At 39.0% G+C, this 19,537-nt stretch overlaps 1 protein-coding gene across 1 annotated transcript in view; it reads left to right on the top strand.

Annotated features, from left to right (window-relative positions):
* The window catches only part of LOC122983717 (cGMP-dependent 3',5'-cyclic phosphodiesterase), a 169,056-nt gene that overhangs the window by 602 nt on the left and 148,917 nt on the right, over positions 1-19,537 (top strand). The gene's annotated exons all lie outside the window — the stretch shown is intronic.

A 19,537-nucleotide genomic window follows, 5' to 3' on the forward strand; every position in this document is an offset into this window, starting at 1 on the left:
CCCCATGTGAACTGAGCTCACCACCAACACACTGTAACATCACTAAAATGTTCCCACAGTGTGTCCAGTACTTGCTCTACACAGAGTTTAGTGACTTTATCATGCCTTTGCATCTTCCAGGGTCTCATAATAGACTCCTCTTCCTCTAATATTACTGATGGGACAGATACATTTGCTGTGACAGCCTTCCTGATTGAATTCTCACCATGAAAATCATTATGCTGTAATGTTTTTAAAGGGCTGAGTAAGAACAAACCACCATGTCCTCAAACACTGACCCACTCTGTTGTTGCCTTGACTATCCTGCAACACCCTCTGTTGTACCACCTTCTAATAAGGCACCTTTTATAAAGGGTTTCCAAGTTGATGGTGGTTAATAAATCATTTACTAATGTTTGTTCTCAGTTATAAGAAACAAATAACAACAACTTTGGGTTGCCAGGTCTTCTGATTGTCCATTTCTGGAAAAGGGAAGCACAGAAACTGGACCAAAATCCATTTATTACCAACTTATGAAGCATTTATTAGGCTAATTAAATACTAGGATTCGCAACTGCTTCATTGCCAAAAAGAAGGATAAACATGAGCCAAAGGGATTTTTCACAACCTGCTAACCCAAATTTAGTTCCTATTAATGATTTATAACTGGTCTTTAGAGCCTTAGCACTATATTTATAAACCATAAATAAAACTGTAAGCTACAATCATAAACCTTTCATAAAGTGGCCCCCCTTTGTATCATCAGTTTTTAGTTAAACATGAAGATAAATGGTATATGCAGTTTTTCTACTTTTCAGGCTTATAAAACCCCTTGAAATCCCATTGGGTCATCTTCGAAACACATCATCAAAAATCTTAAAACAAGCTCATTCTTGACCCTCAGGCTGTTTTTTTTTTTTTTCCTTTTAGTTCAAGAAAAGTTGATATTTAGGAGATTTTCATAGGACAGTAAATATACATGCTGTAGATAATAGTTGGCTGACACAGTTATTACGCATAATAATCCAATGCAAAGTTTACACAGTTTATTATGTTCTGAGGATGTGTCAGAGAGGTGTTGACTCAACTTTATAGTGACTGTTGAGGCCATTAGTTGTGATGTTGTTGTATGGTGCTGCATAATATCGTCCACCCTCTGCGTATTTGTCATTCTCAGCGGCACCTGTCTGGAGGGACGAACTTTTAAATGTCAGGGACCACACTCTGTGTTTGGTTAAATGTTAGTTCATAAACTAAAGTCCTCCTCATATTGACCAGTTTGAAATTATGGTTTGCTATGTAAACACACAGTGGCTGCTCTCATATTAAGTGACGCATCTGCTGCCGACGGAGTCGAGCGATTGTGATCAAAACGCGTGGCTGATCAAACAGCTTGTACATATACTGTACAGTGAGAATTTCCCTCTGGACATGTCTTGATGCCTATACTTTGTGATTTTTAATACTATTAGTTCCCTCCTCCTCTCTCTCATAGCAGATCATTTGTGGATAATAACATTGTGATGCCATTATACACTAGAATGCACAAAATATTCGGGACGGCTTCCTGATATCAAGTTTCAACCCCCCCTTTTTTTTGCACAATCCAAAAAATCCTCCTCTAATGTGTTTTATTCCCTTGATCCCCTCCTTCATTAGTGGTTTAAATCCAATAAGGCGAATCACTGAAGGATAATGGCTCTTGTTCACCTGACCAGTGTCAGAAAAGACTAAGCTTCTTTCTTTTGGGCATTTGTTGGCCAGAATAAGAGAAAATGACCAGAGTTGTTGGGGAGTAATGAATCTGCCAGGTGGACGTCACTGATCTCTGACACACAGTTTAGTCTCAGTAGCTGATCTCACCTGCTTCCCGCAAGCTGCAGTCAGTTTGACTTACAGACTTAGCATCAATGATCACTGAAGGTCATGAGGTGTGATGCTGTCAAAAAATACATGAAAGCAGATGTCGCGGCTGTACCCATTGGGATATAAATGCTTTTGTGATTGAGCATTGATAACTGATAAAACCATTTAGGCTACCTTCCATGTTATATTTTATTCCATAATTTATAAAAATGGAAATACACTCTACAAAAAGGGTTAGTGGTGTTATCCCTGCTTTATATTGCACTAATATCTGTTTTATCATTGTAGTGGTTTTCCATAGTCTTGGATCTTTGTATTGTAACTTTGAGAGCCTGTTATTCACCATCAGAAATATGAGCCGAGCTCTACGGTTTCAGGAATCACACACATGAATTCTGTCCAAGCTTGGATCTCCCGTTCGCTGTCTGTTTGCAGCGTTTGATGCTGAGCGCCTTCATGTGTTTTTTTGTGTGTTCTAAACAGCCTTTTGTGGAGGACACATTCATATCCAATGCACTTTGTTTGTTTATCTGCTGTTAGCATCTTGCATCATTGTACATGTAGCAGCAAACAGGCATCGCCCCTGTAATCTGTATGTAGAGCGTGTGTGTGTTCACATGCCAGCGGGTGTGCATGTAGTGAATGGTCTTCAGCATGAAAATTTATTGCAATTCACTGGATTGACGCCAGGAAGTCAGATCCCCCCCCCCCCCCCCCCCCCCACCCACCATGACCACCACACACACACACACACACAGAGAAGTACACAGCAGCAGCAGAAGCAGCAGAGTTGTAACCCGACTCCTGATGAGTGAGCATGTGAGAGAGAGAGAGAAAGGATGCTGACATTGCACTGTGTTATCATCAGTAATGGGCTCATCAATACTAAAATATTCAGAGAGAGAGAGAGAGAGAGAGAGAGAGAGAAGAGGGAGATAAAGTGAAAAGCAAAGAGAAAGCAGAGAGAAATCATTGTGTGTCGTGTTTGCATGCTTTTGCACATGTTCGTGCGTGCTTCAGCAAAACATTTGGCTTCAAAGCTTTCAATTCACTGATTTATCTGCGTTTTGATTCCCCGTCTCTATTCAGGAGTCCAGAAGAAAATAACAGTCTGTAGCATAGTCACACTACAAATAGGCTGTATGTTTACATGGGAGACCAACAGTAAATAATTAATAATATTTTATTTGACTTGTTACATTATCATTAACTGTTTTACATTCATATAAACATCTGTGGAAAATAATAGAAATTGAACCACCGAAAACATCCCAAGCCACAACATTGTTCTCCAGTAAAGATGTAATCTAAGTATTGAAACATTTTTGACATATCGACACCCTTTTCCACACAGAGAATAAAATGTTACTGGCAAATCTCAAGTGTTGTGAAACTCCCTCAGCTGGATCGTTAGTACAGTGTCTAACAGACATCCAATCGCTTACTAAGCTTAAAGTTTAATTAGTGTAGCCGCTAATGGCAGATGGAGAATAAACTACATTGTTGATATATTCAGCAGTTTGAATCTTTTCATTTAAAACCTAAAACTGGGTGTTGATTGAATTCAACAGCTGTGGAGCAATGATTTTCTCTTGATTGCCAAGACTCAGTGTCCTTTGTGCTTCTGAAGAAAAACACTTGATTTCTCAAAAAGGAAGTTGAAGCATTGAGTTATCCAGGAGACTCTCTTTCTTTAACATTAAAAGATAACCTTAACTGTAAATACATAGCGAGGAACACTTACTTCTCTACTGCTCTTTAGTTTACTGTACTCACTCATTTGATTACATGAAGGCATGAGACGGTATGAAAATTTCACGATTATCTTGGCCAAAATAATTAGGATTCACGATATTATCCCGATAATCATCATAATATGCTTAAATCTCTTAAAATGGCACGAAAACATACTGGAATCACTTTACCTTATATTGTGTGAAGAAACAAATATTTTTATTGCATCACAGAGAATCAAATCAATCAAACAACGACTAGAAAGATACGGGCTCCATCCTGTGGCAATTCAAAATAAATCAGGAAATCAATATACGACTGTACGTGAGCTACACAGCTTTTTCAAGTCATTCATGTGAGGATATACATGATTATCCTGATAATAGAAATTCTTTCAAAGTGTTTTTTATCCCAATACGAGATAAAATCTTTTATTCTCCAATCTCTACTTACATGGATTCACAATATTTTCATGCATAGTTGAGCCAACACATGCAGTAAGTGCACACATAAACACCCACATTTAAAGATGTTCAAAGTATCATTCCAAGGGTGAAATTATACTGCACTCTGTATGTCAATCTGTACAAAGGTGTGCAGTTGTACTTCTGTTTCCTTGAATAGAAATAAATTAAAAGATTCACATCACAGGGCTGACGCATAAACACACTCACATCTGAACCAATCTTAGATTCACCTGTATGAATTTGAAACCAGTAACCAGTGCATCTGAGGGAAAACCACATGCCATTCTTTTAAATTAAAAGTTAAATGCAGTAAAATGTCTTAGTTTTAATAGGTAATGGTACAGGAAACGTGATCTAGAATATTTTCTTAATGTAGTAGGTACACATTAAGGTACACATGTACAAAGCATCTGAAGGCTTGACTGTTAAAAATCACCATAGTTATTTCTGGATGTTCTGGCAGTCGATAGGCCAGGACGATACGAGTGTATATTCATATTAAATCAAGAAGAAACAACCCAAAGATGTCACACAAAAACATGACTCAGATTGTAGTGAGGACTTTTAGCTACGTTACTGCACCAAACTGATTCAATTCACTGTACTCAATTAAATGCCATAACTATGCCTGTATTTTACTCTGTGTGTTAGCCAGAGGGAAGGAGATGGATGCATTAATTTAGCGATGCCAACAAGCTGTTAAACATTAATGTTAAACAGAGTGTAATCTATGTAATTAGATGTGATACAACTGTCTCCATCACTAACAGAGTGGAAATCCATTATATCATTAGTTATAGCTAAATATTGTTTAGTTCCTCTTGATTTGGCTTTTAATCCACCACTGATTTCCCAAAACACATACAAATCATCATATAGGTCATCTAGTTTCTCCAGCAAGTTTTTCCAGATTGATGCACTATACTAATAGCTGTTTATTGTGATAAATAGGAGCTGTGTTCATCTCTAGCAAATCCCCTGTTCCCTAGTTGAGATGAAATTCAAACCAGTGTGGAAAATCAAGGAGGCAAAGCTGTAACAACTTTTTAGATGAGCAAGAGAAAATTAACTAAACATACACATAAGCAAAGACAAAAAATACACCCCCTGAATTCACCAGATTGTTAACAGAGTGTTGATCTCGTTAGATTTGATGTACAACTGAGATAATCTATAAAGCTGTGAGCTGTTATCATCGAGAAATGCGACCAAAACCCTGCTGGTAATATGATAGCAGGCATACTTCATGCTGCTATTCTACTCTATTTATGGTGAAGCAGCTGCAGTGTAATACACAAAACAGAGTAGTTAGATTATATAACTAACTTTTCACCATTTAAAGTTGGTCTAATTGTAGTTTGGGACATTTCATGTATGTGGTAGGTTAGGTGACGACCTGCAACACTGAAAGGGTCTGAAGGACAGGAGTGTATTAAAACCTACAGTCAGGTACACCTGCAGACCTTTCCTGCAGCTGTGATTGTTTTATTATATCTAATTGTGGCACAATTCTTCTACTATATCTGTAACATATTAACTTTACAGTCAGTATTGTCCTCCTGCTTTTTGATTTGATTGTGATGTGTTACAGTGTGTAAAAAATAATGCAGCAACTCATGGAAATTAATTAAAACATTTACTATATTTTTTGTACTTATTTATTTCTCTGTTGAGTTTCCAGGGTTTTTCTATTCTTATGGTTCCACACAAGAATAGAAAACCTTGCCAGCCGGTCACTTGTGATGACTGTTTCTCACACCTTATTAGGAAGAGTTATTTTGAAGATGGAGGCTAGAATTACAGTCATGCTAAGCTTAAGGTTTCACATGTTGCAGGTTTAAGATAAATCTACAGCAGGTTCGTGCTGGGTTGAGGTTAGGGGGAAGGTTTGGTTTAAGTACAGTTTAAAGTACAGTTTATAGTATGGTTATAGTAAGAATAAGCCTCGAGGGAATGACTTTAAGTCAATACAATATCATCACAAGTGTGTGTGTGTGTGTGTGTGTGTATGCATGTGTGTGAACCTGGAGGTGTCACGGGGAAATGAGCATGACAGCTCCCATGGTTCCCAGCTTTGGCTCCAGCAGCTCCTGTCAGCCTTCTTATCTCTATGGACTGTTGCCACAGACAGGTGTTCCTGTGTGTGTGTATGTGTGTGTACGCGTGTGTGTGCGTGTGCATGCAGACGTGTGTGTGTGTATAAAAGTGTGTACAGTATGTATGTATGTGTACAGTTCTGTCAGTGATCCAATGGGCAGCCAGTGTGAGTGTCTTTGAAGATGTTTTTGTCAGCGGCTACAACTGGCGTGTGTGTGTGTTCGTGTGTGTGTATGTGTGTGTGTGTGCGTGCGTGTGTGTATGTGTACTCCCTCAGGAGATTAAGGTGGGAGGTTGGGCAGCTGTTTTTGGGACATAGAGCTTTGGTTTAATTAGAAAACTGTATCAAGAACCCCTCCTTGTATGTGGCGAGACCTCATTGATAGTGTGTATGTGTGTGTACATGTGTGTGTGTGTCATCTTTACTTAAGGCCTGAAGAGTAACTAACTTTGAATAAATGTGGCGTAATCTGCCAAAGAGAAATCATACAGCAAATTAGGTTTGACATCCGGCTTTAGCACATGTGGTCTTTGTGAAGTTTGTGTTTAAGGTTTGTTGTGCTGATGTGACACAACAATGCCTGAATGCATGAACTACTTTAGTTTGAAGGTCATTTCAGTTAAAGTGTGAACATCTATTTTAGTTTTAGAAGGGTTTACGAATGTGTTTGTGCAGGCAGCCATGTGTGTGTCTGTCTTTGAACTGTTGTAAAGTTGCAGGGGACACAAAGTTATTATCACAGTATAGAAAGCAGAGACAGTTAGAGGATCACAAAGTTTCTACACTTGCCATATTAATTACTACTTTAGGGTTTATACATGAGTGTCAGAATTGCCGAGTGTTTGATCTCTTATCATTTTTTTTGCACTTACAAACTTAGTAGTAGTACTGTAAGAGTAAATCCTCCAGTGGCATACTGTATGTGGAATTAAAGTGACTATTTGAAGCAGCCACTGAAAAGAAGTGGGAAGATTAAAATGACAGAAAATGACTGGAGTACGTTACTTATCAATGTCATATTCACAGACACAAAATAACCTTTCGCATAGCTCTTCAACTCGGGTGGGGGGAGGCAAGTTCGAAGTGTAGCAAGATGAGATTAAAGAACAAACAAACAAGGTTTTTTGTTCATTTTGTGCAGATAAAGGAGACTAAAACATCACTGTGGTCAATCCTGTGAATCCCATGACTCAGTTTAACTGAACTAATTTAATTTTACTGTCTTCTGTAGACTGTCTCATTATTTTTGTTGCATTGGTAGATGTTTTTTAATCTTTTCTAATTTTTTTATTGCTGATATTACTGATATTTCTCATGTGTTGCACAGTTCCACAGTTGTTTTTTCTGTTGATTTTGCGGATGCTTTTAAAGTTGTTTTATGCTGTTCGTACAGAAGCTGTAGATGTTTTCTGTTTGATTTTACTCTTCTGAACACGCTCCCCCCCATTATTCTCGCTCTCTAGTTGTTTGTTGACCAATATTATATTGATGCTGTTACATTAGTTATTATTGGCTTTTATTGTCTGCATTGTTGTGCTCGGTCTTTACAGTAGAGTAGCGGAATGTGTTCCCGTGTGCTTCCTCTTGCTCTGACTGCAGGGCTTTTTCTCATCGATCGGCCCTATTGATTGACTCACACAGAGATAAAGCCACTGACAGGCTATAAGTTTCGCATTTGGGACATTCAGGGGTTTTGTGATGCTTGTAGTTCTGAATGAAATGACTTGTTCAACAGCATATGAACACACAGACCGTAGAGACACACATACATAAACAATGCACACACACATACTGTATTTTATATAATGTATCTAATCATTTTCACAAGAGGCTGATTGTATTTGCTGTCTGCAGGCTATTATACATCCAGTATTTTGACATAAACTCCATTAGCACTCAGCAGCTTTTTTATGCTGATTTCCAAATGGAAACATGCTGATGATTATTCTGATCACATGGACAGATAAACTATTGACTGTGTATCTATCTATCCTCACAGTCTTTCTATGGTTCCTGCTGTTGAGGGTTGTATTACTCATTTGTTACTGTTTCCAACAGACTAATTCTCCATTCTGGTCATCACCTCATTTAGGCGTCATTGTCTCCATCCATCCATTTTTCCTTTCTTTTTTTATTTTCTCACTCCTTTATCCTGACTTTCCAGCTCACCACCCTTGAAATCCCTCCTGCCAGACAGAGAAGCCAGGTGTGACGGAGAGAGGAAGAGACTGCCGAGATGGCTTGATAGGTGAAGGGCAGGTGTTTCATCCAAAGAGTAGTCCAGGTTGCCTGGCAACTAATGGTGTCACAGGTTATCCTACATATAGGGTATTATATTCTATCAGTCCTAGATGTAGTGTTTCCTTCCTCTGATCTCTCCTTATATTTATCTTTTTACACGTTAATCAATACATTTGTTCATGTTAGCATGTTGCGTGTGTGTGTGTGTGTGTGTGTGTGTGTGTGTGTGTGCGTGCACGCACAAAGGTGTGTCTCTTTAAAGGCTTTGTGACAAATGTGTGAGAAATGTGACAAGGCTGGGGTTTTTTCTTCCGTTGTTTTTCCTGAGGAGATGCTGCAGTGAACCACTGACAGTGGAGTGTTTTGTGGTCCAAACAGATGTACAGCACTTTTGGATGCATCAAATGTTACATTTTAATTTAAAAATGAATTTTGCAAAGGCAACTCAGGCCACAATTGGCCATTGTGGGTCTATGTGTCATGCGAAATGTGCTCTCTCCAGCTCTGTTATAGAGATTCTGGAAATTTACAAAGGCGTTAATCGTACACAACAACGGACATCGGGGCATGCTGCTGAGACTCTTACATCTTTCCAAATAAACATGATGTTTACATGAATCACTTCAAAAGTTTGTTTCTGTGTCTGAATGAAAGTAAACATAGAAACTAGCTGCCTGTGGCACACCGGTTTGTTTACATGTATAAGCCTGACTTTCACTGCAGTTAGACTGTAAGGAAACTAAAAAAAACTAAGTGCAATGACGGGTGATCCCGTGGTCTATTATGAGGACAATTGTGAATCATTTTACTTTGACTGGCAAACCGTATTTATTAGAGCCAGAGTACACAGAGAGGAGATAAAACAAATGAAAAAATGAAGGAAAAATGAAGAATGAAGGCAGTAACGGTTTCTTCTGAGAAACTGCTGGTGTTCGTGGTGTTCCTGCAGTCACTGCTCTCCTGAAGAGTGATGAGGAAAACTTTTTCTGCAGAGTCAGACCTGTTGCTGCCAGACTCGGAAAATCTAGAAGTGTCCACGGATGAGAGTGATCCCAGCTGTGTAACTACTACAAATGGATATACAGCATTTATCAACATTGTCGTCCTGGAGACTGTTTCACCTCCACAAAATCAACTGCATGAAAAGAACGAGGCCAGCTGGACCAAACAGTAAAAAAATATGATTATAACACCTAACTGTGTGAGGAATTACAGTATGTAAGTCTATTATCCAGCGGTAGTCCATGAAAACTGCTCTGTGTGTATCTTGTCATTTTATCCTTGCAACTTGGAAACTTGCAGACAGGAACCATTTTATTTAATCTACTAAGTTACTACTTCTGTAGCAAGAGCAGACATTGAGCTATCCACAACCTCAGACATAAACAAACCGGTGTGTGCAGATGAATATGAAGGGCGGTTCGGTTGGCTGGCAAGCTGCCCCAAATATACATCTCTATGCATTTAGCCATGATGGCTGCTGCAGGTGGCTAGTTTCTGTGTTTACTATCATTCAGACTCTGAAACAAACTTTTGCTCAGACTGGATATGGCAAGTACATTTGAGGATAGAACTTGAACTGGAGAACACCAGTGTACAGCCAATTTAACCATTTGTGCTGTTTTTATAACTTAACGACTAACGACACTCTTCATTAAATTTTATTGTGATTGTAGCCGGAAACTAGACAGCCCAGTTTACTGTAACTGTTCATCTTGACGTTGACAACCAAAGACTACAGTCACATCTTATGCAAACTTTATATCAAATTGCTTTGATGGTTTGTAGTGTATTATTACCACTACTACTAATAATAGATTTGTTTGCATATCACTTTCTGAAACATGAGTGTTTTACAAACCAGACCGCACCCAGCAGTGTCATTGTATGGCTGCTTAACACAGCAGGAAACGGTTGAACCACATGTCAGGGGAGAACGAACAGAAAAGTCAATCAAGACACAAAATTAACTAATAAAACAGAACTAATAAAATATAGAGGGTAAAGGCATGACAGTCAGCAAGTTGTCAAAATGAGGAAGTATGAATACAGAGCTAGATACAAGAAGTACTCCCTTTACTTTTATTTGTGATGTTTTGACCAACTACAGGTCTTCCTCAGACAATTCAGATACTCCTTGTATATTTTCAGTTGGTTTTTGTATCTAGCACCTATCCCACTCAAGTTATGCGGATGGAGCTCCGACCACAAGCTGGTCACCAAATTCCCCTGCTAGAATATCACAGGGACTGTTGTGGCTCATATGGAGTTAATATATCAACCTCTGGAAACCAGTGCAGTGAAGCTCGAGCAGTGATGCTTTGAGTTAGTTTGGAGCCTGGCAGCTGCATTTTGAACAAGCTGAGCAGGGAAGACGGATGTTTGGCTTTTTAGTCAGAGTGAGAGCACGAGGACTTGCAGTAAACAAGACCGGAAGAAACGTGAATGTCATTTTCAAGGTTGGAAGAAATTAATTCCTTTTTGATTTGATTTAATGAATGCGTTGTGTTGTAGTGTGTCAAATGAAGGGTCGGGAGACAACGCTGGGTCCTATAACTGGCACTCGGGTTAAGATATCCACAAAGCACAAGAATCATCGGCTGTGTGTGTGTAGTATCCGGCTCAGCTCCCTCGTTTAGATCCAGAAAAGGCTCACGGGCACACGCCTATAGCTACACTCATCATGTCCATTTGAACATGCACAAACAAGCATGCACACACACACTCATATTATCCTGTTAGATGCAGAACATTAAAACATATTAATGGACAAACATAATAGAAATGCAACTATACAAATTATGCTGCAGACAGATACAACAGCTGCTAAAACCGAGGAAAATAGCATGTGATAACGCCCAGTATTTTCATCCAGTGGAGCACAACATGGAAGTATGCTGAGAGGATAAGTTGAGCAGAGGTGATGAGCTGCAGACAGATCCACAGAGCTGAGATCAGCAGTCTGCACATGAGTGAGTCACATAACGGTGGGAGACTAAAGATGTCTGGGAGTCCTCTCAGAGAGAACTGGTGGTTTTGAGAAGACAGAGTGAACATTATGTAAACTCCAATCCAACCACGTATACCACACTGTCACAAAGTGCTCTTGAATTCAGTCACTTTCACAACACACACAGATGGACAGAAATGTTAAGTGCTTGTACTGGTGGCTTTTACAGTAGAGTAGTTTTATAGAGTAGCGTAAATCAAGTTTTACAATTGAACTGTGACAGAAGCTTGATGCAGTTACTTTAACAACAGGATGTGTAAAAATTACAGTAGCCGTTTAAGGTAGCAGAAAGCATAAGTGCCAAAAAGAGATGGCAAATACAGGTCTTTGTCCCAAAATGTACACACATGATTATGTAAACCATGGAGCCATGAGTGGATGAAATTGTTTTCGGGTCACAGGGCAGGAATGAACTGCTGGGTCCATAATAAATAAATAAATACATAACTAGCTACATTATGTAAAAAGTATGCAGCAGCTTAAATATTTATCTCTATTTATTTATAGTATTTATATTTATTTATCAGTATTTAGTGAGTGAGTGTTGAGCACAACAGTCCATCCACACTCTCCACCTCTCTGCAGTTCTGCACTTCTCACTTGACCTGCGTTCAGCGTCTTTATCCACAGAGGCAGCCGTCTGTCAGCTGCAGCTCCTGGGGATCTGAGAGGACAGCGACCTGACAAACTGCCTTCACCAGGCTAACTGAAAGTTACTGAACCAAAATAGTTTGCATGTCTGCTCCATGTGAAGAAATTGACAGTGTTTGTTTTTATTGATTCATTGATACAGTTAATAAGTTGAAAACACATAGACAGCGGGATGTATATGTGTTAATAAACTTCACTCTTATACAGTGTAGTGTCCCCAAAATCGCTTCACACAACAACGGTCTGCTGTTGGTTGTACTACAACACAGATGGCTGTACAGAGAGAACAATGTTATTTGTCCAGCTCAGAGGACAGCTTGTTGTGGTGAAATTAAGGTTGTAGCTCATTGTCTATCTTACTACGGTAGGAAAGAGTCCTCGTTTGTTTTAACAACATTTCGCTTATGAGTTATTGACACGTGACAAGTGTTCTCTGGAAACACTTCCGTTGTGTTGTGGTATTTGCTGCGCATTTCCTAAATGCTGCGCATGTGTTGTCAAATTTAGGAGGATGGTTTCTTAATTTGCTTTTGATTTGTGTTTTCTTAAGTTGCAGCGTGTTTGCCCTTGTCGGCCACCGTACAGACAGAAACTAAACCAAAATACTTCATGGATGAAGGTTATCATTTATTGTCTCAACAAAACAGCAGCACACCACTCTCTTGTTGTCTTCCTCTATTCTGCTGCTCTGTGAATGGCTTATAATAGATAAGACCTGCCTTCTAGAAGGCTGGAAATCAATTGTGACAGTGGCAATAATCAATTAATTATTGTAGACCAGCAAAAGTCATTGGTTTCAGCTTCTCAGTTGTGAGAATTAGCTGCTTTTCTTTGTCTTAGATGATAGTAAACTGAACTTCTTTGGGTCTGTTTTTTGAACTTCTGAAACTGTCTCCAGATTTTGGGCCTCGCCACATTATAAAAATCATATAATGCAAGAATTTAATCCAGATGGGTGTGTTACAAAGAGTAAAAACTTTAAGTCTTTTAAGGTTGGCGAGTGCTTTCATTTATTTAACCTATTGTGTCACATTTTAGTACACAAGCATGTAATACAGTAGCAAAGAGACCATAAACTGCTCCCAGACAAACACACAAAGGTTGTCCTTGACCCTTACTTGTTTTCCAGTAGGAACACACTCCGCTTAAGGCCACATATGTGTGGTAAAGAAGCGGTTACAAACACACTAAAATGCAAGCACACACACACATTCACATGGTCTCATGTCTAGGATGGGGGATGAATAAATTTGTATTCAGACTGTATTTTTTTCTGTTTGATTTGCTGTTAAAGCAGCAGCACTATAATATGCTAATTACATGCTAAGGAGCGACCTCGCTGACAGTTTCCGCCTATGAAACTCTTATAATCTCTAAAGGATAACAAATAGAGACAGACACCAGTAAACACACACAGAGCCGAAGGGTTACTGTGCATGTCACATAATCGCACCATCTCTGGTTCGGCTCCAGTCGGGGACCTTTGTTGCATGTCATACCCATCTCTCTCTCCCCTTGTTTCCTGTCTTCCTTTTCACTACTCACTGTCCAATAAAGGTAAAAATACTAAAAAGTCATCTTAAAAAAAGAGAAAAAAAAGCACATACACACACAGATGATAACAGACTTTTGCAGTTTGAATCTGAAGTTCTTATTAGCATTAATGCTCATTTTGCTGCTCTACTGTCAAGATAAATTAGAGTGGTGTGTATCTTCAGTCTGTTCATGTTCGTGTGTGTGTGTGTGTGTGTGTGTGTGTGTGTGTGTGTGTGTGTGTGTGTGTGTGTGTGTGTGAAGGTGTCTGTCTGGCAGATTCTTTTTCATTCAGGTTCTTTTTATGTCTCTCCCCATTTTCCTGTGTCTTTAATGACCCAAACTGGTCACCTTTCACACCAGTCCCATCATGCTTCTAGTCTACACACAGACACACACGGACACACACAGTCGTAATTGCCCACAGGCACCTCTTCTCTCTGTCTCTTTTATTCTGTCTTCTGTTATGTCTTTTTTTTTTTTTTCACTTTTTTAAAATTTCCCTTTCAAGTCAAGTCGAACAAAAAATGAACATTTTTTTTTCTGCCAGCAGGGAGTCTGGCAGGGATGTTTGTACATGTGTGCCCTCATGCATGTCTGCACAAATACACTGTAAATGTACATCCATGTGCATACAGCTGTACATGAACACATTAAAAGAAATACCAGAAATTATATGAAAGAAGTCTGCAGGAATTTGCCAACGTTTGCCTGTTGGTTTTTTTCGTGTGTGCAACATCTGTGTGTGTTTACAGCTCTGTGTGTTACTATTGGGGATGCTGCATGTCTCCAGATGTGTGCGTCTGCCCAAGTTTTGGTTTGTTTATAGCCACACAGAGCTTACAGTACAGGAGTACATGTGTGTCATAGTTTTGGTGATGTCTCCAGGTGCAGCCTCCTTCTCAACATCAAAGTCAATATGGAGAGAGTTTGTGTATCTTTGATAGCTCTAACCTCTGTGTTCTCCGGAGAGGAGCGAGCAGTCTGGGAAGCTACTTTGATGTCACCAACAATTTGAAGCCAGTAATGAGGAGGTGGATTGGAGCTGGCCTTCTTTGAATCAAGCAGTTCCGCCTCATGTTTGTTGATAGTTTTTGTGCCGCGTTGACCTGTTATTTTTCTACCGCCCAGTTAATCATACCGCTGTCTCAATCCACATGATAGACCGGCTGTCAGAAAGGGATAGGTTTCTGGGCTGGAATGGAAAAAAGATTTGATAAAACCTCGTACTCTTCTCTGTTTGGAAACATTTGGAAAGCAGGTGCACTTAATGAAACAAAGCTGAAAAGGGAACACACCATACGTGGCTCCAGCTGTTGATTTTGTATTTTGTATTTAGGAGGATGCGAGTGTTAAGTTTGTCATTTGGTGTAAAGTTGTAGTTGACTAAAAGTCTTATCTTGGTCAAAGAAAAACGTAACTATTTTAGTTAAGTTTTAGTCAATGAAATGTCGACATTTTAGTCTTCTTTAGCCATCAGATTATATTGAACATATAACAGTTTGGCCCGTGTTGGTTTCCACAGTGCTCATCGTTTATTACTAATATTCACATCAACCTTACCAAGCCCAGTTGTACTGCTACTATTTTATCATACATGAACAAAACAGAGGCCACACATACGCAAAACGTTGCTCTTGAGTTGGGAGGCAAAAAGAAAATCAGGAGCTCAATAATATTTGTCCATTAACAGCATATGTGCCACCCAACTAACTCAAAGAATACAAGGCGCTGTCTGATGATGTTGCTTCTCTTGTTTCTAGGCAACACAGGATGTCTTAAAGGTACATTTCACAATTTTGACTGTTACAAAGATTTCAGTCTAGTCTAGCCAAAACCAATAATTCTTCTCTATTATTATTCTTCCAAAACAAACACCTTTTTGAGGGCCTAAACGTGCACGAAAAGTTGTTAAACTTTGCACATACACACAAAATACAAAAAATACATAAAAAATTGATATTTTATGGGTCTCGCAAAAAGGCGGGGCAAAATGGCTTGACAGCGCCCCCTAGAAAATTTGGAAAATTGACGTAGAAGAACGAAATTCGGTATGCTTATGTATCATGACCAGACGCACCAAAAAGTCTCTTGGACACATACCCTAAGTCCAACAGGAAGTCAGCCATTTTCATCTTTCATCAATCTCAACTTTTCATCAAAGTTGCGATTTTGACGCCAATTTGGTCATTTCCAGCCCTCATACTTTAACAAACTCCTCCTAGAGATTTGACCTCAGCAACTTCAAATTCAGTCAGTATCATCTACAGACCTTGGAGATGAAAAGTTACCAAAATGGTGAGTTGCGAAGGGGGTGTGGCCGGGGGGTGAATTTCGATCCTTCGCCATGAAAAATGAAACGGCCATAACTCCGGCATACATGATCCTAAGAGATCCAAACCTTTTGTGCTTGAAAAGAGTCCCGCCCTGAACACATCCATGTGTCAATACTGGATCTAAGTCATAGCACCACCACCTCAAATTTACTTAGAATAGCCTCAAGACCTTGGAGATTGTATATTATGAAGCTGGTGACGACGCAGCGAATTTCGATATCTCGCCATGAAATTTGACATGGTCTGATCTTTTCCAAATTTCATATGCTTGTTAAGAGTCCTGGTCTGAACACATGTAAAGGCCCATATTTAGTAACAGTCATGGCGCCACCTACTGGCAACAGGAAGTTTTAAGCTCCACTCTTTTGCAAACTACTCCTAGCAGGTTAGTCAGAAACACATAAATTTTGGTAAGCCAAGGTGTAAGACCTTGATGATGATAACTCCTGAAGCTTTTGAGTTTTCATCAAAAGCTGTTGCCATGGCAACACATTGTTCACCACAAAATACGAAGCTGTTTTTAAGGGCCAAGACATGCTTGAAAACTCACAAAACTTTGCACACACATGGCAGGTCTTACAGTCTATAATATCATATCAGTGGCTGGCATAAGTGTGGCAGAATGGCTCTACAGCACCCCCTACAATATTTCAACGAAGCAGCCCCCGCACCACGTTAAACCTACATATATGAAAATCGGTACACACATGTATCATGCCAGGGCGCACAAAAAAGTCTCTTGGACTCATAGCTGAAACCCAACAGGAAGTCGGCCATTTTGAATTTAGTGGTCCATTTTGGCCATTTTGCATGTCTTACATTTTAACAAACTCCTCCTACAGAATTCATCATAATGACTTCGAAATCAGTGTGTGTCATCTAGACTAGTTTGTGATCAAAGTTTTTAAAAGATTTAGTTATCGTTGAAGCGTGCGGCTGTGGCGTTGTGTTGAGTTTTGATGTTTCGCCATGACAGAGGAAATTGCTATAAATTTAATGTAAATGCTCCAATCTGCCCCAAACTTTCCATGTTTGATGAGAGTCCCGGCCTGAACACGTCTACATGACAATATTCAATCAATAATGCAAACTGGCTCCATAGCGCCACCTATGAAATTTCAAGTAACCAGCCCAAGCAGAAGGCAAAATAGTGAACAAAGGAAGTGATGTTTATCTCCTTCTTGCACTGTCTGAAAACAGCCCAGTTCTGAACACATCTACATGCGAGTGACAGAAGCCCTTCGACTGCACCACGCCCCGACGTGCACAAGGGTGTGAGGGCCCGATCATTGCTGCTTGAAGCTTTAATTTTTTTTGTCATTTGAGTCAAACTTATTTCACATTTTATCTTATTATCTGATGAAAAACACAGGTTGGAATGATTAAGAATGCAGCTTTGCAGAAAGTGTCTGGTCTGATGGTATCAATTTAAGGAATATTACATCCAGACAGAGAACATGTTCTGATTTGCATATTTATTTTGAACCAACACAATTCAACAACTGGGGCCCAATACTCTCTTTAAAACTACTATAAAACAATGAGAGCTATACAGACAATAAAACCAGTACATGACAAACTTACATTAACTTATAATATAAATAAATTAGTTGATGTCCTGCTCACTGTGCTCATTGTTCTGATGTAGTCAGGAAACAGAACTGCTGCACATGCCATCCAATGAACAGGATATTTGGATTGTAATTTAGAAAAAAAAGCAGTCTATAATATTTTGTCTCCTCTTTTTGTCAATAAAAATAAAGAGATTTTGGTAAAGTTTTATTATTTAAACTACATTTTAGTCTTGTCTTTTTTTTCATCAACAACATTGCGTGTTGACAGTTAACACAGTTAGTGTTAAATGACATTAGAGGTGTCTCATCATAGTTTTCCTTTACGAAATTAACACTGGGTTTTGCTCTACTTTGTACACTTCTTACTTCATACTCCTTTGTATGCACACAGTTATATCAGCACAGTGAGACTGCATCACGCATTGTGAGCAAGACATCAACCTAATTTGTCGACTTCTTGGCCAAACACGGCATCTGGTCTGTGAAACATGGCGAAAATCAGAGTTGACACATTTATCAAATGAAATCTGCTACAACACCCAAACAATTATCCAGTAAATTAAACAACAAACCACTTTAATTGCCATTTCAGTGAACACGTTTCAAACTCATACTAATACTAATTCTATTGCAGAATGACATACAATAAATGTCTCTGATGTACGCGACTGTTTATGTTTTATAAATCTATTGAGGCAGATTTTAGTGGCTTTAATGATTCCTGATAGCTGTTTCTGTTTGTGCTCTTACAAGAGAGCAGCTCTCAGAAAGATAAGGGGCCAGTCAACAAATGTGTGGAAACTGGTGTGAAGACAGACTGGTGGACAAGTAGAATAATGAGTAACAGACTGATTCAGATGTGTGTGTTTAGTCATGAGTCCAACAAAACGTTGCCCTTTTCCCTATTCTCATTTTTCTCTGTCCTGCCCACATCCGTTCTCCTTTTGTTTTTGTTCTTTTTTCTTTGTCCTCCTGTCCTCATCTTTACACCTTAATTTCTTTCTATCTGTTTCAATCTGCACCCACGTATCTTTCAACTTCTCCCTGGTCAAAATGTTGTTTTACTGGATTTGCTGTTGTGTATGTATGTGGTAGATTTGCCCCTTTTATTCATTTTTTTTCATGTCAGACACATCAATACAGAACATCAAAACTCAACATGTTCTCTGTTCTTTATCTTTCTCCAGCCTTTTCTCTTTATCCCTCACATATCACCTCCTCTGTTTCTTTGTTCTTACTCTCAGTGCTGTTTAGCAGCATGTTACACCTCTTCTATCAACCTTAATACATGAGCCAATTTTTTACTTTTGTGTATGCGAAGGATGAAAGTTATTACTTAACTGATTTTCTGTGCTGTTTTTTATGTTTTTACCATGACTCACTGAAAAATACCTGGATTTTATAAAGGAGCTGATCAATTTCAACTGATAGTCATGCAGATTTTCTCTCTCTTGCCTCCAAATGTTGTTGTTTTTCCTGCTGCTTGGGGACATGGTTTGCTGCAGTTTACAGTCATTTAAGTCTTCTTGTGAAGAGCACAGCTCAGAGTATGTATCTGATAAAAGAATATATGAGAAAGAATGGGGAAAAATGCAAATGAGGTTCAGATTATGTATCTGAGTACTTTAAAGTCGCTACAATCAATATTTCTATTGTAAAAGTTGACTAATGACTATGTGTATGTGAAAAGTGTTGCTTGTAGTGATTAATCCACAGAGAATTATCACCTGACTCTGCTGCTCCCCACAGCTGTACGTAGCGTTTTGGTGTCTTCCGGCCCATTGTTTTGGTTTTATGGCAATCAATGTCATTTTCAGTCACAACAGACAGCTCTAAAAAAGTAGCTCTAAAAATTCACTTTACACTACCTTCCCAGCACCCAACAGCAGACAGACAAAGTTAGCCGCTAGCTGGTAAACTTAATGGAGTATTTAGTATCTTAACCAGATATTTCTTCCAGGAATTAGTGGAGACCAAATATAGAGCAAAAAAGAGTCTATAATTCACTTGCATTCACCAGGAAGACAGAAACATGACTTCATATGAAT

Source organism: Thunnus albacares, chromosome 6 (genome assembly GCF_914725855.1).
Source record: "Thunnus albacares chromosome 6, fThuAlb1.1, whole genome shotgun sequence".
Taxonomy (NCBI): domain Eukaryota; kingdom Metazoa; phylum Chordata; class Actinopteri; order Scombriformes; family Scombridae; genus Thunnus; species Thunnus albacares.